We start from the raw sequence: 24,882 nt of genomic DNA on the forward strand, positions 1-24,882 counted from the left end.
ACTTCCAGGGACAACTCATAGGAAAGAGGAATAAAAAAGCTTTTCCCACCCTTTGATTTTTTTACTAGCTAACATCAAATGAAGATTACCATAACAATGCAGAATTTGAATACGAACTGACCAAGGTAACAATAAGAGCCCATGATATTTGAACTCGAGTTTTTCTAAGGTTTGCTCTAAGTGACACTGGCACTCTATAAAGAGGATTTGGAACATCCTACTGCATTTTCATTTGCTGGTTGAAATAAAAATACATAAGTGAATGTCCCTTTTCAAAGTGTGGATGCCAATGCAAAATCTCACACTTCAACAGATTAAAAACCAATTGCTGTATACAACACTAAACAGATATATTTTTCAATAGTGAGACAGAAATTGTGATCATAGACACTTAGGGAACAGCAAGCACAGGGGTCCAAGAGTAACAGAAGCTAGTGAAAGAGTTGCAATTAAGTATTTCCCCAAACCCTTGACAAAGCACTGAAGTAACATCCTCCTGCAGATTTGGGAAAGGAGTAAATAAAATCTTTATTAATTTTGTGCTGTTGGCCTATGAACTGCAGATGATTACCATTGCCTTCTGTAAGCCAGAGAGATATGAAGTTCATCTGACATTCTGAGATAGTTTAAGACAATATTATCATTGAATGAGACCCATTGATCAACCAAGTGAAGCAGTAAAAAAATGGATTCCAGCTTTAGGAAAAATTCGCTTGGGAATCTGCAAGCCTGGCTTGACTTGGCAAAACTAAATTTTCTGTGCATTGACTCAGTTATAACTGCAGCCTGCACAGCCAAATGCAGACAACTACAGCCTAGAATTAGAAGCATGCTGCAGTTAAAATAGCTTTCTGACCAAGATTTCACTTAGTGAGGTCAGTAGTTGAAGCCTGACCTGGCTTGAGTGGACTGAGCCAATAATAAGGTTTGATACAGTTATGTGGTCAGACAAAACACTAATTAATTACAGCCCTGCCAGAAGCTTGACTTTCTAATGAGAGGTTGGTTGTAGCATTACTGTTTCCCTAATCTCTCTTGCTTTTTGGTTTATCACACTTTAATACAGAAGAAAAATAGATTAGAAGGAGGGGAAAGCGAATGAAGCAAAGGATGGAACTGAATCCCAGCTGGTCCAGAGAGCTCACAGTGGTAGAAGTACCTTCTAAAACAAGAGCTGCTCTTTGTACTGACTGCCCAGATCTGCCTCACAGACAACACTGTAAAGCTTTTTATAATACCTTTATGGTACACAGATGGCTTATTCCTTGAAGCAGCAGGGAAAAAGGCCTATAATAATAAATCATCACACAGGGCTCCTTTAAGATATGTGATAAGTATGGTGAGCCAGGACTGAATTCTGGACAATAGCAGTGAGCCAGGAAACAAAAATAATGGTTACACATCTCAAATTAACACATCCCTTTCTGTAACCAAGGGTGTACTATGATAATTCATTAGAAACATGGATACTTATTTCAATTTTTTTCTTGTTGCACCTATGAAGATGACTACTATTTACCAAGGGCTGTCCTCAAGTGAAGCTATTTATTCATGTCCCACTGAAAAATGTTACAAGTCATTTATTACCAGTTAGTCAAATTTTGTAACTTTCATAAACTTCCAGTCATTTTATCCCCACCTAAAATAAGTGTTTTATTTTCAGTTTTCATTTGACTTTGCTGAACAGCAGAGGGAGATTTCAAGCATTATCAGTAGTGTAGGTCCCTATCTGTAACAAATAACTACCACCAAGAAACAACAACTACCACTATTTTTACACAACAGGCACTGGACTAGAGGTGTTTTTTCCATTTGGTACAAGTTATATATTCCCTTCATTACCACGGCATCCAGGCAGGTTTTATTAAAACATTAACTAATACTATGAACTTGCTGCATGCAGTTGGCTCCTCTAAACATCTCCCAGGAGAAAATTGTGTATTCAACATGTGCATGCAACATGAGTTTTTCTTTGTTCATTGTTGACTCTCTTTACCAAGATGGTAACAATAATCTATCAGCCTGCAATCTTAAATATTCATAATCAAGGGTTTTACTACAATTGCATACCATTATAACGTTAACTTTAGAAACACAAAGAAAACTCAATCACATTTTCTAATCATGCCCACTGTTTAAAGAAATTCCCCCAACATTGAACCTGCTCCTCAGAGTCAGCTGACATGTCCTAGACTCATCTTCAGATGTTTCTTGTACTGCAATAATTGCAGCAACAATCTCTACAGAGAGAAGAGCCCATTATTCACATTTACAGGCTCTTTAAACATTGTCAGCATTAGATAAATGACAGCATGTGCTTGCTGCTGTGCATGAGCCCCAATCCCGTGTCGGTGCCCAAGTCTCACTCTCTGACTCTGCTTCAAGTCAAAGCACTGACTTAATCCAGAAAAATATTTAAAACATACATTTCAATTTTGGGCACTTTATTCAAATCTGAAGGCAACTAGTGACAGAAACACCCTAGAAGATTGATATGGTTTGAAGCATGTTATGTATGGCTTTGCTCTTCAACTTGCAAGTAATTTGTAAAGCGGGTCTGTCCTGACTATGAAACATTGTATCAGTGTGATTGGAATCAATAGTTCCTGCACTGTCATTTGTCACATATTTACAAGCCTGAAAAATAGTTCATTTTGTCCTGATCCTATAACTCAAAAGATTGAATCAGAACCCTGGAGGGATCTGGAGTAGGACACATTCATTACTGGTCACTAGTCTTTGGTGACGTTGCGATCAGTGCCGCACCAGAGAAGGAGCACAAAACTACAATAGGGACACGCCTGTAGGCGTTATCTGTTCAAATACACCAAAAACCTGTTGTTAGGTTCTATTTCTACTGTTCCATTGTAGTGAACTTAAAAAAAAAAAACCTTATTTGTACTGTACATTGCTTTTTAACTTTTAATTGCTGCTTTTAAAAGAGATTTCAGAATTTTTGCCTCAGCTTTTTACCATATTCCCGCTCCTGCAATAGTTTTGGGAAGAAACCTGAGCCTGAACTGACTATGATGACTATGTCATCACAGTCAAACTCATTCACGATTTCTCTTTAAGCTTCCTTTGCACTCTTAAAATCAGTTTTTATGGAAGAATTTTTGTTTGAAAGTTTCTCACCACTCACTGTACATCTCCCCCTAATGCTTTTGAAAGCTTGGCCCAGCAGCTGAACTCCCCCTTCAATCTCAAAGGCTAAAAAAATAATTTATAGACCTTAAGACAGTGTGGTGCAAGTTCGCAGTTCACTGCCATGAGGTAACACTCACTTGCCACAGGAACAACCTCAGATTCACTGTCACAGACCACCTCCATGTTCTGAGAACTGCCAGGATCTCTGTGCCATAACTCTGAATAGGAGGCAGAGAGATTCTGAACCAGTCTTATGCTAAAATGTGAACTCTGATACCCTATGGGATACCCCATCCACCTCCTGCTGCTCAGCCTGGAAGCCACCCTCTGCCCTGTTCTTACCCACAGAACAGAAGGGATCACTAAGGGGTGCTCCTTGCAGATGGGGAAAGCTTCTCATATTTATACAGTTAAACCAGCATCCAGGAGAGCACAATTCTGTTTCCCCAGTCCTCTCCCACTCTGCATATTTGGCAAATTATTGATTATTTGGGAAGAAAAGCCCTTAACACAGTCAAAAAATTGAATATCAAAGTTATCAAAGTGTCAAAGGCAATATTGAGAGCCTGTGCTCAATCATTGGATACACATATGGTCTGCAAATACACATGTGGCATAGGGTGATAACACTTCACTGCTATGTAGCTTTCTGGTAAACCACATTTTCTGATAAAATGGTAATTCTAAAACATTCTATCAGATCTAGTAACTTAAGTGTAATGTAATAAGACAGAGTGTCACCTGTACCTAGAAAAAAAAAAAGCAGAGTACTAGCTCCTGGATCAGATCTAAAAAGAGAGTCCAATTCATTGTATCAAAGAATTACATCACCATTTCAGTAAAAACTTCTCTTGAAGTTATTATCTCTACAAATAAAACCATCAGAGTAATATGCAGCATAAGACTGTCTAAGAACCTCAGTTAAAGTAATTCTGCTTCCCAGTTAATGTATCACAAAGACGTGAGAAGAGGAAGTATTTGGAGAGGTTGGATTAATAGAACCTAAAATACAATTCCAGTAGAAAGAGGAAAGATTTACCAAAAAATACAGTTTCAGAAACGCATCGCTTCACTCCCGACACATCTGACCATCTTCAAAAGTGAAGCAACCATTGCAATGGTGCCTCAGGAGAAAAACCCTCTAATCAGAACTGTGAGCCAGGATTCCCTGGGCAGACTTTGCTGTAGCCCTTTCAAATTAGGTTATACCAGAAAGAAAAGAGCCATATATATCTCCAGCTCTAACTGCTAAAATATGCTAATAACAGCAGTACTTAACATGGCCTCAAAAATTTTGAGAATTCAGCGATAACAATCACTTCGGATTTCAACTTTTATTTGTTGTAATCAAAGGGTGCATAAGGTTGCAGAACATATTTTTACAGTATTCTATAGCCCTGTAGTAGTATTTTGAGTACAAAAAGAGTAAGCAAAGTTTCCACATGAAAGCTACAAGAGGACAACACCTTCCATGGCTTACACAAATTTTATTCACTCTGCATTTTCACATATACAAAATGACTCTTCAGGGATGTTGGGGGCACTAAGCAAAAACAAAGACGTCAGAATAAACACACTTATGACTAAGAAAAGAAGAGAAAGGAGCCAATGCAATCTCTAGCCCCTTACCAAGTAAGGCAGACTATGCAGATTTGAAATGAAGTAGAGAAAGAAACCATCATGAAAACCAGGTTTGCATTTTACTCCATTTTCCCTCTCATAAGGATAGGGGAGGGTGGCAACAACCTCTCCTCTTCCCTCAGCATTTCACCTTGCCTTGGTGGTGTTCCTTCTTTCACCAAAATAGCATTCAACAACCCAGAATTTACTGCATCCCCAGCCCTGCCATGGGGCTTTCCCCTTTCCCTCTTATCAAGATTTCCCAACCTGTGCCAGTTAGCACTACCCTGGCACCAGCTCTTTCCCACTTCCTTCACAGTACTTGCCAGCTCCCTGCTTGCAGCTGCCTCTCCTACCTTTACAGTCTCTTAACTCCAGGCTTGGTGAGAAGTAGATTAAATTCCTCTTGCCACATACCTTCTGTTTCTCTCCTCTCCTTTATTTCAGCTTTTTCATGTCCAAGCACATGGGCTAACCCTTCTTCCTCTCCCAAAACTTCCAAAAACCTTCTTCTTTCAGCCCTTATATTTTTGTTGGGTTTCAAACACACTCCTCTTAGCATCCCCCCCACCCTTGAGGCCATCTGTATGGGTCAGCCTTCTCCTTTTGTTTTTCTCCCAGAAATGATTGAGCAGGTCCCAGAAAAAGACAAGGTGACTTTCACCAAATATTAATTGCAAGACTTCTCAGCTACTAAGATGCTTTTAGCTCAAGAGGTAAAATTATGAGTTTCAAACACAGGAATCTTCATATTACTGCCAATTCTGTAAAACTTCTGCCATAGTTTTATATTTTACACTGACAGTAACCATTTCCTCAAAACCCCATATGTCCACAACAAAGAACCTTTTTCTTGCAGCTGAAGTAATAACAGAGTGCCTGGATAAGGACTATTTGTTATGTATAAACCAAATGTCCCAGGTTTGCCTTTCAAGTCTGACTTGTGCAGTCTTAGTCGAACAGGTAACAACCTGCAAGCCACAGAGTGCTTCTCCATACCATGTAGCCAGTGCCAGATATGTACCAAACAGATTCAGAGCTAATAGGACACATAAAAAAGGGTAAATTAAAGATCTCCAAAGAGCTGGGAGTTTATCAAAGTTAACTTTATCCTTGCAATGATGTTCAGAGCACAAAACCAAACCAAGCCTTGCTCTGTTTCCAGAGGCAGAATTTCACTGTTTCCAAGGTCTTCCTCACCCCTTCAAACCTCATTTATGCATATACTTTTTGTATCCCTTCTCATTTGTCAAAAACATTAATAGGATTTAGAGCCTGTAAGCTTTTCTTAATCATTACTCGTGTTAATCTGCACACTTCCTAATTCTTCATCTGTTAGCCTTAAACATCTGATGCAGTCTAAGTAAATCTCCACCATCTTCATTTGTAAAACCAGATGAAAAACAGTTAATAACTCTGCTGTTTAATATCTTATCCCTTAATCTGTGCTATAGCACCAACCCTTAAGAAGATCAGGTTTTTTAATATTTGTCTCCTGACTTTACAGCAAACAAGAACTCTAGCAACAGGTAAAGTGCCTTCCTTTAATTACACTCCATTGCTTCTGAATTCCTGAGCCTTTACTTTTCATAAGAAACATCCAAGAATATAAAATGAAGAAACCATAGCAGGAGAAGGGTACTGCAGCCAGGGATGTAGCAACACAGTCCTGGTCCCTATATTTCCCCAACATTCTCTGTATTCTTAAATATTTTCTGTCATCAACTGCCTCACTCTTCATCATGGAACTGCACACTCCTTCAGTCCAGGAAGATTCAATTATATGAAAAAAATCAGAGATGAGCACCCACAGCACCCAACAAATCTCTTACCTGTGTCTCAGCCGCTCTCCTCAGCCAGCCCAGCAGGCACCGCACTCCACTCTGCCTTTCAAGTGTCCTTATGCAGTCTGCCATGGAATGGCATATGATGCCTTTTATCCATCCTCCTTTGTCAGTAGAGCTCCTTGAAGTATTTCTTTTTCTGTCCCACAGTCATTATGGCCACTAAGCTCATAAGCTACACAGAGAGAGCTCTGCCTGGGGAACGGAGGAGAAAAGAGGCTGCTGCTCACTTCAGTCATGATGGCCTCAGTCAGATGAAGAGCCTCAGCCATAGTGCAGCCCCATGACCTTGCAGAAACAGCCAGGAAAAGCTGGGCTTGTGCAGCCCTTCTCAGCAAAACCTTTGTCTTCTTCATGCCAGGGCACAGCAGCCACCGCTCACTCTAGGACCCACCAGCAGCCCTGTCATGCGAGGTGGCTGCATGCTGCACAAACAAACGATTCCTCCAGAGCATAAGTGTGGCAGCAGCTCTCTGGCCACAGAGAGCAACACAGAGCTGTTCCAGGCACTGTCCTAGAGAAAACTGTGAGAAGACCAGAGAAAAGAATGATAAGCAACTCTTATCTTCACTTGCTGCACCTGTTGTTGTAAACAGGTGGAATGTGTTACGGAGACTTGTTTACCAAAGGGTGGTTTCTTAATTGGCCACTGGTGATGGTGTTTAGATTGAAGGACTAATTGGGTCCACCTGAATCCAATTGGGTCCACCTGAATCCAATTGGGTCCACCTGAATCCAATTGGGTCCACCTGAATCCAATTGGTCCTACAATTTAAACATCATCACCAGTGGCCAATTAAGAAACCACCCTTTGGTAAACAAATTTCTGTAACACATTCCACCTGTTCACAACAACAGGTGCAGCAAGTGACGATAAGAATTGTTTATCAATTCTTATTGACTGTCTGTAAGGGTGATGGGTTTCTTAATAAGTATAGTATAATAAAGTGATTGATCAGCCTTCTGAGAATCATGGAGTCAATGCTAATTAATACCTGGCAGTGGGCCTGCAGTGACACACAAGCTCTAAGCAAGTAGAAAAGAATATTAGCATTGTCTGAAATTGTCAAACAACATGAAGTTTCTTGACATGAGAAGTAGTTTAATAGAGATATACATACATATCCTCACAGAAAAATGTAAACAATTCCTGACAGAGGAAAGGAAATATTAATACCAGATATTAATAGTAGAAAAATAGCTTCTCAGAGTTATTACAGATGTAGAAGTGAACTAGTAACTTTTTTCCCAATTGAAAAGTGTTTTCAGTCTGATCTCATATTTTGGACAGAAGATGCTTGCACGGGGGGAAAAAAACCTAGCAATAATGTCCCATGGCACTGATGTATCTGCATAAAACCTCATTTTATGGAGAAGTAGAGCATTCAATTCATCAAATCACAAACAGCTGACCAGTCTAAACAGTGGCAATCATACAGCCAAACTGCCAGAAATTCAACACCCCCAAGCAAGCGAACATGAGTAAGATGTATTACTTATATCAGTGCTTTTTCTCAGTGTGAACTGTTTTCTTTTACTAGCTTTAGCCATGATTTCCTGTATTTCACAACTGTGGAAGATTTTATAGAGTATTTAATGAAACCAGAAGCAGTGGAACTGCTGTCCCATGCCCACACTTACTCTGGGTGTGGAGAGAGATTTTGAAGAATCTGGAATGATGGGAGGAGGCTGTGACCACTCCTTCACAGCAGTCCTTCCTGACTTTAGATTCTGGTCACAAGCAGTCCCTCAAGGGTGCCAGCAAGGGATATTTTGCTTGCACTTACTGAACCTCCATTATTTTCTTGTGACCACAGTGATAAAGCTGTGATCACTGTCATCATGGTATAATTACAAATGACATGATACTTGCTATGGGATGCCTAGTATTTGCAGAAGTAAAAAAAGGGGTTTTTTTGAGATGACCAGATAGGCTAAAACCAGTCAGGTATTTTTTTTTTCTTTCCTTGCAACTTCAATAAAAACAGAGCCAATGGGATTCAAAACCTAAATTTTGTAATGTGTCCCAAATGAATGAGTAAAGGTCATTTTCAGTAATGAAGGTCAACGTGATTGAGTGGCCTATGGCCACCTGACTAGGTAAGGAGCTGTGGTCAAGGACCACGGCCACAGTGCAAATGTGACTGTAAACCTTGAGGTTTGGGAAAATGGCTGGGCAGTTTCAAGACCGTGTCCATCCACAGTCAGAAAATGCCATAATCTGCTAAGTTCAGCCAGCCTACAGAGGAGTAGTACCTGCTGAGATATGAGGAGCATCTTCTACAGGTATCTGACTTCCAGACAAAGCCAAGTGTCATGGCAAAGCGTCACACTACATGTTGCACCCAAAAAATTCCCAGTCACAGTTTCCCAATTATGGATTTAGATAGAAAATTTAACAAGTCAATGGAGGGAGAGGCCATTCTCTCTCTCTGGGATGAGAGGATGGGAGGTGACTGGATGTATGAATGTCAGGACTCAGAAAGAAATTTTTTTTCATATGCAGTAAACCAGATAGGAAAACCCTCCAGGGGACAAAGCAAGCAGGAATGTACTCCTCACACTGAGTGCTGAGGAGTCTACAAACCTTGGAAAGCAAAACAGGTGTGCCACCTCCTGAGCATCACTCAGTCTCACAAATACACTGCCTCAGACAGGCAAGAGACTCAAGCCACAGCACAATGGTCACTAGCAGAGAAAGGGAAAGAAGAGCTTATCAAAGCGAGGGCACAGCAAAGAACTTGACAGGTTGTGGTTGAAACCAGTGTGTGTGTATATAACCCCACCCAGCTTCCATTCAGCTATTTGTGAAACAGATACTTTCTTTGCTTAAACAGTGATTTCTCAGAAAGTTTTTAGTAGGGCAAGCTCCCAGTCCTCAGGAGTAAGTTGTGACAGAGCCAGCATTTACATCAAGGCTTGCTTAGCTCCCAGGAAATGGCTTCTTCTCAAGATTGTGTTTCTAGTGCCAGTGAAGGAAGCAAACCTGATACTTATCTTCCTGTCTCCCTCTGCTCTGCAGCCTTTTTGGGAGTTTGCATTTCTCATGTAATCATATCAGTTGCACAGTAGCTTGCATTTTGTACAGGGAGTGATTCAAACTTTTCACAGTGCTGGCCATCTGTTAGTGAAACTACCTCTCTGAGTCAGAACCCTGACTATGGGATGTTTGCTGCTGCTGAGATGCTCTTCTCCTCACAACTAGATCCATGAGGAAGGCGAGAGAGATCCTTGGATTGTATAGTCAGTAATGTGAAAGAAGCCTTAGATGCAGAAGTTCATGGATTAATTATTATGTACAGCTCATACATATGCAATACCAGGGTGTTTAATAACAACATGTTATTATGTTTCTCCTGAGTAAATAACACAGGAAAGAGATGAGGTATACTTTCCCCTCCATGAGGTGTATCTTCCACCTACACTCCATTTAACATTTTCCAAACACATTCAAAGGGGCCTGGAACTCCTGTTTATACATGGTTCCCCACTTTAATATTTGTCACTTGACTATTCACAGTGGGGATTTTGATACAAATAGTGATGCTAAACAACACGTGTTTTAAATAGAGATGTGCTCCCAACAGAGCTGCTGCTAGGAAACTGCAGAGAACATGTTAACTGAATTTTTATAAGCACATAGCTCAACAAAAACACAAGGTCGGTTATCTACTGTTTCTGAATGTCCTCAGTCTTCAAGTTAGCCATTTACTGTTCAGATCACAAATACAGCAGCAGCATCTGTATGCACCAGAGCTCTCTCTCTCCTCGTGGATCAGTCTTCAGCACACTGTTTCTCAGCCAACTATATTTTTTCACAAGAAAGCAGACAAAACATTCTAATAAAAAAATTCTTCCTGCCAAATATATGAGAAGCATTTAAAGAATTTATAATAATTATGGCAAATGAATTGGAAATAAAATCCTTTTTGTAAAAATGAAAATGCTAGAACCCTTTAAAGCCAATTGCTTCAGTTTAGACCAAAAGAGCAATCTTCACCATGCAGAAAAGTGTCAAAAGCCTCTAAATCTCTTGAATAAAATCTACTTCCTCATTTTGACCAAAAAATGCCATGTCCAAACCAGTATAACTTTTTCATTCCAATCATTGTTTGGTGTCTCCAATCTGCAGTGATATAATGCTTCAGTGTACAGCTCAGGCCTGGGCCTCACCTAATAGGAACTGCCAAATATGCCAAATAGTGGCAATTACCTGATGCCTTTGTGATGTGGACCATTGCCCATTAGGGACTCCTCTTTGACAACCAAACTGATTTAATTTAGAATCTGAGGATGGATTATACAGAGCTTCCAAACACAAAGGTCTCTGCTGTTAACACAGTTTGATTGCTGACATAAACATAAATACAGTCTTAAAATTAAATTTTCTTATGCTTGATATACAGGATGCAAAATATCTTCAATATCATGTCTATTGGCTTAAACTCGCAAAAAACCCCAAATGATATTTAATATTAACACTGTTTTATAGTTACTATCTAATGGAAAAATATTAATTGGGTAAGATATTTACTACTTGCCCTCTTTATTCAATGTGTTATTTAGCTAAAGACATATTATCTCCTCACTTGCAGAAGCCCTGAACATTCCAGCACTCAGCCATGGACTGCTAGGATGATGTTCCTCACAGAATGCACCCTGGGTTTTCTAGTTGTCGCATATGTTTAATTTAATTACAATTAATGAGTTACAATTTACCCTGAGGGAAAACTAGCTTTTGTTGACAAAGAGGTGTTTAGTAAATGGCATTCAAATTCTTGACCTAGACCTCAAATTAACAGGCTGTCCATTAAGAATGCATGAGTAGCTTTAAAGACTGCATTTATCTGTCATAGTCCTTTAAGACCTCTATGATGTCTTAAAAAAAGACAATTGTGCAGTAGTACTAAAAAAGATTCAAACTTGACTTTTGACGGTACTTTTTTCACTGCAGAGCATTATTGAGTTCTACTGGATTACAGTCCATAAGGACAACACAATGAATTAAGTTCTGACTTTTAAATCCTGTTCTGTTTCTATTGCTGCACATCTAAATACTGATGCCACTTTCCTTCATGCAAGAAAGAAAATACAAGGACTCCAGTGAAGCAAATTATCAGCCACACTCTTGCCTATTACCCAAGCAGTGGGGAACAGCCCTGGTGTGTTCTGAAGAGGAAGTGTAGGCTCAAGTGCAATAAAAAGGTGGGTCAAATTTCACAGCTAAGTTAAGCAAAAAATTAAAATTATGTATCCTCAGAGATTCTCATTCTAACTACTGTACCACAAAACTATTTTCAAATCTATTTTTTCAGATGTTAACGCGGTATAAAAGATAAGAATACCAATTCCAAATGAAAGGGGAAAATGGCTTTTTTTCATGGCATTTCAGAAATCTAAGTGGTCAAATAACAATGTTTAGGAGTCCTTATGGGATGCAGCTTACATTTAGCTAAACAATGCTTGTTTAATTCACATGTTATTTTCTTATTTCAGGGTGAAACAATATAGAGGATCACATTCAGTCTAAGGAAGGCACACATATTTGAAGGTACCCTAAAACTGTATAGATAACTTTGCAAAATCTTCTGGATTACAGTGTAGCAAACACCAGATTAAGGCACTAAAATGTAGATCTGTGAGATTTAACAGTGACTGCAATATCAGTTCAAAATAGCTGCCTCTGGCCCATTGGTGGTTTTGTCTCCCTAGACTGTCTAGGGCTGCCACACAACATTAAGTTTCTCAGAAGCACCTGTTACTGATTTTTTAATAAAATAGTTTATTAGGTCATGCTATTAAGTGGATTCTCAAAGCTGTAACTTCTGACACATTTCTCCTTCATTTTGTCTCTTTCTACTAATTGAAACACACTAAATCATTAACACAACACAAACATGTATGTAGATTCAAGCTGCTAATGTGCTATGGGAAATTAATACTTCAGTATTGCTGAATTTGACAAAATTTGCCTGCATTTCCCTGAAAGAATATTCTGTACCCTGCCAGTGTGGTCTTCTGTTATTTGATTATTGGGAAACTAGAAATTTAAATATTGTCATGAGTAAGGTTTCCAGGGAATAGCCACAAAGCATTATCAGCACAAGTGGGCCCCTTTGTTAGAATGCTACTGAACTGCCATGAGAACAGTTCCTACCTGGACAAACTGAGAAAGGCCTTGGATTTTTTTTCAGCTCTCTCAGAGGATTCAGGTCTATCTGATGCTGGTACTTGTGTGGGAGCTGGCAAGGACAGGCATGTGCATAGGTGAGGGCAGGAGGAATTATCGGGAGGTGTGTGCTGACCTCATTTCCCTCAGAGTGGGGTTCTGGATGCACACAACTCATCATCTGGACAGCGATTATCACAGAAGTTTGGCAGTCTGGATCACAGGTGCTTCTGCAATTCAGTGGCAGCAGGTGTACACACAACAAAATCAGCTTGATTTTGCCAGATGTAAAGTTGATCCTAAATTTTCAGAAAAGAAAAAAAAATGTTTTGGGAAGCAGATGGATCTTTTCATTAGTAGTGAAATTCCTTTCAACCTGAATAATTTCAAAGGTTTTACAATTCAGAAAGTTATCATGCAACTCAGCTATATTCAAGTCAAATTTACCAAAGAATTAAAGCTGAGATGCTTTTAGAGCAAGTGCTCAGCATACGGTATTTTTGCCCCAATATTAATTCACAAGTATCCATATTTTTCCTTTGTTTTGAAATTACTGTAAGTTAACAGTATTAACTCTAAGTTAGTTTTTGGTGGTAGAAATTGGGCCAATGATGGATGAAAGTAGGAATCCAGACACTTGAAAACGATGGCAAAGTATATATCTTTAACAGTAGAGTACAGACCTTCTACCAATATGTGGATCTTCAAATACTCTGTTAAGGCTGTGTGAATGGAAAGTAATAATAATGCAGGAAATAAACTGAAAAGAGCCAGACAAAAAATGCAGAGTAATTTGTGATGTACAGCATGCAGGACTATATGTTCATCAGACTCCTATATCCATAAGATATGTCACATCTTTCCCACATTTTTTAACTGGAAATTACCTCATTTTTCATTGGCTTTTTAAAATACGGCATCTCATTTGGATATTGCAGAGTATTTGGTAAGAAAGATCTAGGGAACAAAATTCCATCAGCTCATCCCTATTTCCTACACAGTCTTGCTTAGAGCACAACAGATTAAAAAGGAAGTTCAGGAATTGTTTGGTGTGAATTTACCAATCTGTGAGAGTGCATTGTGTTTTAAGCTTACACACATACAAAGCTGCTGTCCATATTGGGGAACCATTCTGAGAAAGCTCAGGTTAACTGCTCTCTCAAGATATCCACTAAGAATCTCTAAGTGTCTGAATGGGAGCCCTTTGCTATTTAGATAGTGAGAGATAAGATTTCTTCTTTAAATATTTGCTGTCAAACTGTGTTATGTCTTATTATGTTTCATCAGATTGGCATTCAGCATGATGAGGTTTAACAGCACATGCTGATAATGCACAAATAGTGTAACATAACTTAGGAATAATATTAAAGGGCAGAAGACTACTTTCAGCTCAGACACCTGCTTATCCATGTTTCAAGAGAGAACACAATTCAACCACAATATGAAATTTAATTCATGTTCACAAAACTGGCAAGTTCTTCTTTCTCACCAGCCAGCTAACTTTGAACAGCACTCATGCAGGGTATATTGGGGTTTGTGAATATTTTCAATCAGCGCAGTACTTGCACAGTATTATTGTCAAGGTGTGTATGTTCTGTAGCTTCCAGAAGAAAATACTGCCACCTGAGATGGATTCTTTAGGTCACATGCTTTGGGTGAGTACATAAGGGATGTGTTCTGTGTCCAGTACAAATAACAACAGCTTGAGACAAGTCAGGAGAAGTTTCTAAACGGTTCAAACAGCCTACACAATCTCTCTTTTATTCTCCATTCTATGCCCCACAGATCATATAGCTATAAACCCTTTTCATCAAGAAGAAAGCTTAGCAGTCCACAGACATAACCATTGGAAGTTAAAGAGACAGACTGCTGATTTTAATAGGTTACTCAAGTCTGTAGTCAAATTCTTCTCTTAAACCTTGCTCCAGAGTTGTAAGAACTCAGTTGGGTAAGAAACTGTAAGAACTCAATTTTTACTACACTACTTCCTTCCATGCTAAATTTTATTTTCTTCTGGTTTTGACTGCTAATTTATTAATGTCAGATATTTGTTATCACCCTCCCTTTCTCCCCTAAACCTCAATTACAGGTTGCATTCCAAAAGATGAATATTTGTGCATGGTTGGGAATTAAAACGCTGACCTTCGGTACACTTTTTTTCTCTCAGTGTTTTTCCGAGTATCTGCTCTGTACCTGACAAATGAGGCAGTGAGGACCCTCCATATTCTGTTTGGGGTCTATTGGCTGAGGAACTCTTGGTCATCCTACCTGCCTGACGTCTAGGATCATGATGAATTGTCTCCAACTCCAGCCTCAGATTGTTTTTTAACATTTAATTTAGTTTCTTCCTGTGCTTGGATGAACATGGCCATGTTATGGATTTCTGCTCTAATGTACACCAGCAGGTTGGAAGAACAAGCCTCAGCAAGCTGTGGAAATAAGAGAGGCTGGATCAATAGTCAAGGTCACGACCCTGGCTCTGATTCTGTACACTGTCCTGAGATTTTCTCCCCTTAAAAGCCTCTGACTGCTTCTAATGTGGATCCAAGTGCATATTGAAAGAGAAATTCTTAAAAATCAACCCCCCAAAAGGGTAGGTGTTGCAGGATCCTCTTGCCTTCTGTATCTTAGACACAGAGCTGACAAGGAGTGTGTCTCTCTGAATTTGGTCTAAAAATAATGCCTCATTTTAAATATCTTCCCATACAATCATTTTGATAAATATTTGCAATTTTTATCATCTGATGCTGTAAAAACATTCGTTTATTCATTCATTCATGGAGTGATTCTGATCCTACTAGAAAAAAAATCAGATGGATATTAATGATAATATGACATTTCAATGCAGATGCATAAATATTATATAAAATAAAAAGAAAGAATAATAATGTAACAAATATACCTTCACTCATACCAAGTAGAAAATACTGGCATAAAGTGTTCTGATAAAGGACCAAAGATGCTAAGTCATTTGTTGAGCCTGCCTTTGTGCTGCAGATAGAGCTTTGAGTCTTCAAATATACAACCGTAATGCAGCAAGGTACATTTCTGAATGGTAGTAATTTTCCACTGCAGGATATAGTCATGCTGAGATTTAGTGCTTAGAGAAAAAAAGAGAGAGAGAAAGAAAGATAGAAAGAAAAAAAAGATTGCATAGGTATTTAATGTATCACAACAGCACCTCGCCCCCCCCCATCCTTGATAAATTGTCATATCTGTTAAAACCCAGCCCACAATGATGAGCAGTCAATACAATAAACAATTCAGTCTCCAGTAGAGATGAGCAAGAGAATTTCTCATCTACAGAAGCCACCTTTTTGTTGCTTCTGCAAAAGAGTGAAAAGAATTACATTTCAGTTGGCCTCAGTTGCTGACTTTCAGTTAGAACAGAAAGCTGTATTTCTCCACGAAGGGGGAAGGCTGAAGGTCAGTCAAGAAATTCAGCTTGTTGCATCACACTGCCCTGTGTGAATCTGATCCGCATGCTCAGCAGCAAGGCGACTGCAGAGAACTGCAACCAGTATTCCAAAAACCACCTCCCCCCAAAAAAAACCAAACCAAACCAAAACAAAAAAAAAAAAAAAAAAGGAAAGCATTGCTTACAAAGACTGCCCATAACAGCTGGAAATTGTTTTCATGTAAACTTGGCATCCTAATCAAAGGAACAGGAATTCATAATGATTCACATAGTAAAAATCAGGAGTTTGCTCAATGTGAGGAAAGAGGAAGATAGGTGATTTATGAATTGGCAGAGTAAGGTTGTCCAGAGGTATTTAGGTGTCTCATGGGATTTTCAGTCCATGTAAATTAGATGTGTAATGGTTTTGAAAAATCTCACTCTATGCCTATTGCATGTTGAAGTGCCAAATCACTTCTAATAATAGTCACTGAGGCCTGTTACCCATTAAAAAGGAAAGGTAAAGGACTCTGCTTGAGCTTTGGAATTGTCTCTTTGGTTCCAATCTCCAATTATGAATTTAGGAATTTCTCTTCTAATAGGTTGAAGAGTAAGCAACCAGCCTTGTCTCTTGAATGAGACTTTGTACCTACATCCCTGATGGTGGGACCACCAGTCTGTGCTCCTTAAGCAATACTTTAACATTTTACTTGCCCCAATCACTCCGTCTCTATCTGAAGTCTATAGTATAAATATGCAGTAATATTTCACCAAATCTCATGTTACAGGATTATGAGATATATCTTGATGAGGTGACCGAGGAGGAACATGGAGAAATCTATTAAAAACCATGAAAGAAATAAAGCCTTATTTTTATAACAGGTACCAAATTCTGCTCTATTTAAAATAGATAAACAAGAAAGAGTGTAGAGTCTGCAACATTCTAGTAGGATACAAAGACAGCTATAACCTTGTTATTGCTATGGAGTTCAAGTGTCTCCTCCACTATGTCTCAGTAACACTGCTCCATCAGCAGACAGGGCTTAGTAACCTCACAGATGTGGTAAGAACTCGTTTACATGGATTTTATATGGATGAGCAATGCAAGTTCTGCAATGGACCTGTGTCACCTGCAGCAAAGGGGACCCCTGGAAGAGATCTGGAATAAACTTTTTTCCAGTCACTCAAATGTTTTCCGAGGTGTCTCCTGATTCTTACCTTGGCTGTGCCAACCACCTCCCCACCACTGTTCAGGGCAGCTCTTGTCTGCCTCTGATTTGTTTCTCATTTGCCAATGTATCTTGTTTCCCTGATTCACTTGGCGGCTAAGAGAAAGATGTTTTGGTAACATTATCCCATACTGGCAAACTGCCCACTGGGAAATACATCTGGAAGAACTGAGCATCAAATAGGAACAGTTTTGCTCCTTGATTCTGGCTTGGATTATCTATATTTTAGCCAGACTAAAATTTTCATAAGCAACCCTGTTGGGTGGGTCTTAGTTTTGCATATTCTGTGTTTGATTTCCAGGACTTAATTTTTCTACCATTCTTGAGAACCTGAAAATAGCTGCAGATGTTAGTAAGGCAGCATCATCCTCGTCTCCTCATCGGATTCTCAAATGATCACCATGTAAGTGTGGATCTGATCCTTAAGAGATAGCATTTTTGATGACGGAAAAAGTATCCGAGAGAAAGAAGTAGGACCTAACAAATTCTAAATCTGTAGAGATCCAGGGAAATACAAAGGAAAGGAAAAGGAAGGACAAATAACCCTAGTCTAATAGAAACAATCAATGAGTAGAGAATGCAGATTCCCTAAGGAAAATAACAGACAAATGTTTAGGATGACAATGGCAAATATTTTTACCTTCCTTTACAGACATGGTATAGAATGTACACTCAAGTATAGTAAAGCAGCACTTTCACAAATATTTTTTGCATGAGCATGTATCAAAATGGTTTTTACTTTTCCAGAATGTCAGTTTCTTACCCTTTCAACTCAGACTTTCTTTTCAATGCATTTTGTCCCACTTTGACTATGAATACCAGTTATTTATGTCTCAGTTTTATTCAAAGAAACATTGCCTTTTGAAAAACATTTCCTACTTGAAATTTTCCTCCTGTAAGAGCTGTTGGAATTTGGTCAGACAAACCTGGAATCCAGGTGATTTAAGGTTATAAATTTGAGAATTAGGAATATGCAATGGTAGTGTTATTGTTTAATAAGGTACATATTTATCAGGTTTTTTTCTTTAAAATCTGCCTGCTGGGTGAAACCGAGTAGTCTCCAGTGCTTCAAGGAACCCTGGAGAGTTGCACTTTAACAACTGTATTTCCTGTCTTTTTTGCAAAATCTCTAAAAATTGTTTCATGTGGAAATGTTCTGTTAAAGACCCAGACACCAACTGGATCACAAACATGTTTTTCGATCTGCATACCTGAGGTGGGGCAGGTTCCTTTCTCAGTTACTGGTGGGTGAGCTCTCTGAACAGAATTGCTCAGACCCAGCTCCTGGTAGAACCTGCCCTACTCGGTTCTGAGAACAACTGCACAACGCTACATACTGCCCCAAAATGGTTTTGCATTTACACAGCAACACAAGATGCTGAGGAGCCTCCCTTGGGAAGTTCTGGGAACAGGAGCACAGGGAGTGTGTAGCATGCACAACCACCTACCCTAAGATTTCCAAGCACATCTAGCTCCCACATCTAGCTTGTAATTTCAGCATTCCAGCAGACACAGCTCCTCTTTGCTATCCCATTTCCCATCATCCACTCTCAGCTGTAGTGGTGATGGCTCCCAGTGTTCCATAAACCCCAATTCCCAATTCCAAACACTTAACAAAGGTTTGAAAAACAGAGTGCATGTAAAACATGATTGGCTGTCAGTCTCCAAGACCAAACCAGGTATTGGCTTTCCAGGAATTTCAGTGTGTTTGAGTTCCTCCTTCCACTGAGAGAGGACAGCAAAAGGCACCAATAATGTCACTCCTGGTATCAATGCCACCTCAGAGCAAATATTTTTCATTCTTATACTGTTTTTTGAATTAATATTAAAGACAAGAGCACAAAAGTGTGTCTATTCTAGGAGGAAAAACAAAAGCCCCATTCTAGCATGTGTTTCTGTCTCTCAAGTTCTTTTTATGCTATAGACCTGGTTCTATCTGATGAGACATAATGTCATAATAAATCTGTCTACCTCTCACTCACTCCACCAGAAAGTAGATATTGCTTTTTATTGTGTATGTTCTTTTCACTTTTGTGGGTGACTATTTTCCTACACTTCTAAGCAAAGTGAAGAAGTTCTTTTGTTCTCAAGACGTACTTCCCTTGACACTAGTTCTGCTTGTGAATATCATGCACAGGGGAACTTCTGTACTGTGCTGTACCTCAATAAAAAAATCCAAAATTCGGCAGCAACCTCAGAAAATTTTTCCAATCTATTCTCTATATACCATGCAGAGAACACAAAATGCAAAGTTCCTGTTGTAATTAAGCCCTTCCAACACCAGCTGTGCAAAAAGCATGGCCTTCTTTTTGCTACAGTCTAATCAATGGAGATTAAAATAAATATTAGAATGATGGTTTTATAATTATAGTACTAATAAAAAAATACCTTCCAAGTTAAAAGGGAAGAATTACTTTTCTTGGCTTTGGGAAAATTACTGTCTCAGAAAAAGCTCTTGTGATTTTTTTTCAACATTATCCTTGTTTCGTGACTTACTGCAGCCTGTTTACGTCCCTGGTGGAACAATCAGAACCCATGCATCTGAACTGACCTCCATCTCTTTTCTCTCTTGAGTACAGATGAAATAAGCAAAGAGATCACAAGATTAACTCTTCTGTCAAATGCACATCTTCTGGATGTTGTGAACAATATATGCATAACATGCAAGGCACTTCTAAATCACTACTCTCTTTTGCTGTGAACATCATCTCAGCATCTTAATTAAACTTTGCACTCCCATATTCCTTAAGTGCTGAGTTCCTGAAACATTTCCCTATTTTTAAGCAAAGTCAGGAAAAATGCTACATATGAAGAAATGCAGCCAAGGAAAAACCATCAAGCCATCAAACTGAGTAAACTCTGTCTCACTTCTATGAAAGGCAGAGAAAACTTCTTATTTACCTGACACTATATTTCTGTCAAAATAACAGCTATTCTTTATGTCTGTCTTCAGGTACCAGACTTAGATCAGACTCTTAGGGAAAAAACTGTTCATGCTTTGTCTCTAGCTCCTTGTCTCCTTCACTGTAAATTCTGGAAACACAACTTTGATTGGGCACAATTCCCTGGCCACTCCACAAACCAAACTGAGATGAGGCCAATTATGGGAGTCTTTCATCTTGTAGAAGTGAGATATCAAAGAGTGTAGTTTGATAGAGGCAAAAACTTCTAGTGAGACATTATCACATGCATTACACTCACACATGGGACTATGGACATAAAAGATAAATGCAGAAAAGTACCAAAAGGTCAGTTTTCAAGATTTCCTGAATATTCAAGGATTCAGCATAGATTTCTTTCTGACTATTGAACAAAACCAATTTAAATGAAAAACTCTGCTTGTGGATTGCCTGGTCAACTTCCCAGACCTTCCATACTTGCTACTGTAGATAGTCAAAACAAAACAAACATTTTAAAAATGTCTATTATACATTTAAATATATAACTTATTCTTCAAATAGAAGAATAAGTATTAAGTAAATTTTGTCATTAGCCAATAGCTTCTATATTTTCCCTGAAGTGGTAATTTAATAAACATAGCTACAGGATTGTTTAAGGGTAAAAGAGATCCTCTTTAAAAAAAAAAAACCCAAAAAAACCCCAAAACAACAAAAGAAAACAAAACAAAAAACAAACCTGGAAACAAAGAAACAAACCCCCTAAAAATCCCCAAAATAACAAAGAAACAAAAAAACCCCAAAACCACAAAAAATCCTACCCAAAAACCCCAAACAATAGGAGAGATCCTTCTTTAAGGGTGAACAAAAAGCTTATTTACTTTTTTTTTGGGTCTACTGTGATTATAGTCTCTTAAGAAATGCAAATTTCTGTAATTTTAATTATATAATTCCCTTTTTTTCCCCCTATTTTTCAAACTCACACAAGAAAATTAGGCAGCCATACATAGAAACAGGTGATTTTGAAGTGTGGTTTTACCTAGAGTAATTTTTGAAAAGGAGAATCCTGACTGAAAGCTGGAGTCTTAAATTTTCACTGAGGAAACAAATAGTTATGTCCAGGAAGAATCTGTAGATTTGCAGAACTTCTTAAAGCAACTTCATTCTTTCCAAAAGCTGCTTTTAGCCTCCTTTCTATTTTTTTTCTCCCCCAGAAACACACATACACACAGAGCAGACAGGAGATGTTTGTGAAAACTGCAGTTTCCGCAATCAAAAGTACAACATTTACTATGGCTTTTATCAAAGATTTCAATTCCCTCATCTTAAGGAAAATGACCCTTTTATTTTGTTGTGGACATAAAATTATGGCTCAGGGAAAATTGGAAGCATTTCTGTTGAGGGAAATCAATTTTCTCACTGCCATATATGATCAACATGTCACAGCCATCACCTAGATAATAATAGTAAAGTACAAGTAAAATGGCTGGTAATACTGGCTTCAGGGGAAAAAAAAAAAGAGCAAGATAACACCTTTTTTTTCCCCAACATGTTTTCAATAAAAAAATATAAGAAAGTACTCGAAGGTTTCTCCTGTGATCATAGCCTTTCAGAATGAGAATGGCGGGTTTTTTTGTTTATTGATAGTCTGAAGTGTTGATGAATCTGATGAGAAATTTGGCCTTCCTGGAAAATAGTCAGCGCTTTGTGTAAGCTGTGCTGGGCCCTTTTCAATCAGCTTGTTAATGGGTGGCTAATGGTGAGGAGAAGTGACCAGCCTGAGATTACCCAGGAGTATGTTTATGTAGAGGCAACACTCAGAGCAGAGAAGCATCTTCTTAATTTGGATACTACAAACAAAGGAAACATCAAATTTGACCTTGCTGGCGAAATGTTAATGGCTTCTACTCATCCTCCTTCTGCCACTTAGCATCTCTTGTGCCCCACCTTGGGAAGCTTCCCGGCAGAAGTGTGCATTAGCAGAACTCTACCCTTACAAAACACTGGCCCAGGCAAGGAAAAAAAACATTACAAGTGATTAAATGGTCTTTTGATGTTCACTTCAACAGATGTAACAGGTCACCACAGTTAAGCACATCTTCAGTGATGCCATAATATTATATACAAGGTAAATCAGAACTCTGTAAACAAAAGGAAATAGTTTCATGTTTCAGGTTGAATTTTCAATGTTGCCAAGTAAAAATCAAGAAACTACAGCTGCAAAGGTTAAGGACTGCAACACTGGAAATGAGAATATGTACCAACACTAATTTTAATTCATTGAAGAAAGGCAAATGTGACAGAATCCTTCAAACTCTGGTGGTAACTGAGAGTAAATAATTTCTAGAGTAATAATTTCTAGAGTAATAATCATCTCTGCTCTTCCATCTCTGTTGTACTTTGAACTTCAAAGAATTTAAAGAGAGATGACGTCATTCATATCATTCTTCACAAATGGCAGTGGGCTTACAGAACAAGTTGAAAAATTAGTGTAATAAGGTTTGTCTTAAGACAGAAAGGGAACAAAGAAGAAAATTAGGGCTAATCCATCTCCCATAGTTTTTGTTGATGATACTGGACTTTGCTACTGTTCCTACTGCTAAATCCTGAAAGAACATTCCTATTAACCAGCTGCCTTAATATCTGCAGCTGGACGAAACTGGTTTTTACTTTTGAAAATGGAGTAGGTTATGCATTCCTAGGAACTCATGTGGGATCCATGAGCAAAATCAGTGACATCAGAACATCAAATGAGTTTGGGTCCTTGGAGAAAGGTATCAGCAAGCTGGCCTCTAGGTGTTTAGCATCAGTTAAGCACTGTTTGGTAGAGTGCACAGGTGAATAACAAGAAGTGATTTTCTTTGGTTGTGCTTGACCCATCCCCTCAAATGACTCCCTGCAAATATGTCCAAAGTAGTATGATTTTGAAGGGTGATGTAAACTGGGATGATTATATATAAGGAAATGAAAAAGAAATGACAGCACCAGATTGTGGTCACTTTAAAGTATAGCTTTTCCGGACATACCTTTGCCAATAGTGTCTTTTAGAGAGGCCCCTGTTTCCGCTCAAGTGAAACTGGTGCTTTGGCTCATGGCTTTCTCCCATAAGAATTCTTGTGAGAGGTACTCAGAGGAAGAACCTAATTTACGTTCTTATTAATGGCAAAATGTGAGGAAGAGACTTTGTACTTGGGTTCTCAGGCAACAAAAACATCTAATTTAAACACTCTGGTAGTTACATTCTTCACTAAACTGCATAAAACAAAGCATGTATTTATGTTTTCTGAAGGACTTATTGTGAATTGCATGAAAGTCCACTATGTCCTTCATTTGACAAAATGTTTAAGAATAAAACTAGTGTGACTCCTAAATACTTAAAATCAAGCATCTGCTTACTTAGGTGAGGAGCTGTGTGTAATAATTGATGAAGGTTAAACATTAAATCTTCCAAGTCTATCTGATCATTCTAAGAATGTGCAATGTCATGACATGCTTCAAATTTAAATACAGTCTGGAAGTGTGTGTCTAAGGAGTAAAAAGTATAACTGAAATGTGCTAAAAATACGGTGAAGACCTTTCAAATCCTTTTTTAGCCTTTAATCCATTATTTAGCACTTCATTCTTTAAAAGAAACCTGCAGAGCTATATCCTCAGAAGCACAACCTTGAAACAAAGTGTTTTTAGACATGCACAGAAAGCATTAGCAGCTTTCATTGCAAAATGACACCTGTGTGCCTGTATGTCCTGATCCCTGAAGTCAGACTTCACAGTATAGACTTATTCATTCAAAAACACTTCATCTGATTTATATCAAAGTACCTGCTCCTGTCTACACAGACTAAGTAAATGTCCAGCTCAGACAGCAAACATTACTGTCTTGAAATCTTTCATTCTGGTGTATTATCATACATTTATCATTATGGTGTTTCATACCCACATACCCATAAATATTTGGTTTTGGTTGTAGGCAGACCTGAGTGTCATGGAAAGCTGACCTGCAAGTAAGTAAGAGAAAAATCTTATCTGTGGCCTTGGAGAAAGCGAGATAAAAATGAAGGGAAAGTTTGAGTAGTGTGAGCAAAACTTTTTTTAAAGGTAAATTAAGTAAATGTCCCGTAGTCAGTTATTAACTTCACATGGTTAATGCTGCTGTTTGGTCTAGGAAGGTTATCTGCTGTAACATTTCTTAACATTTTCATAATGTTATCAAGAATTAAAAAGGTAACATTTATCAAACATTCACAGTGTCTGTGAGTCAGAACAAAGAGCAGCCACACAGTTGTGATAACATCCAGCTGTCAGTTAGAAACAAGTCCAAATACCTTGGAGATATTTGCTTTTGGATGATGCATTCTCTGTCATGTAAAAATGTAACTTTTCAAAGTACACATGTTACTGATTAAGTTAAAGTCAGAAAATCTTATTTCCTTCTAATTACTTCTAAAGCCATATGTAAAAGGCATATGGAGAAGGAGAAGGATAATCAACACGATGATCCAGATAAAGAAGCCTTAACATGAAGAGAAATCAAAGAGTCCAATCCTCCAAATCCTTCTATGATTAGTCTTTAATCTGCAGT

Source organism: Zonotrichia albicollis, chromosome 11, assembly GCF_047830755.1.
Source record: "Zonotrichia albicollis isolate bZonAlb1 chromosome 11, bZonAlb1.hap1, whole genome shotgun sequence".
Classification (NCBI taxonomy): Eukaryota; Metazoa; Chordata; class Aves; order Passeriformes; family Passerellidae; genus Zonotrichia; species Zonotrichia albicollis.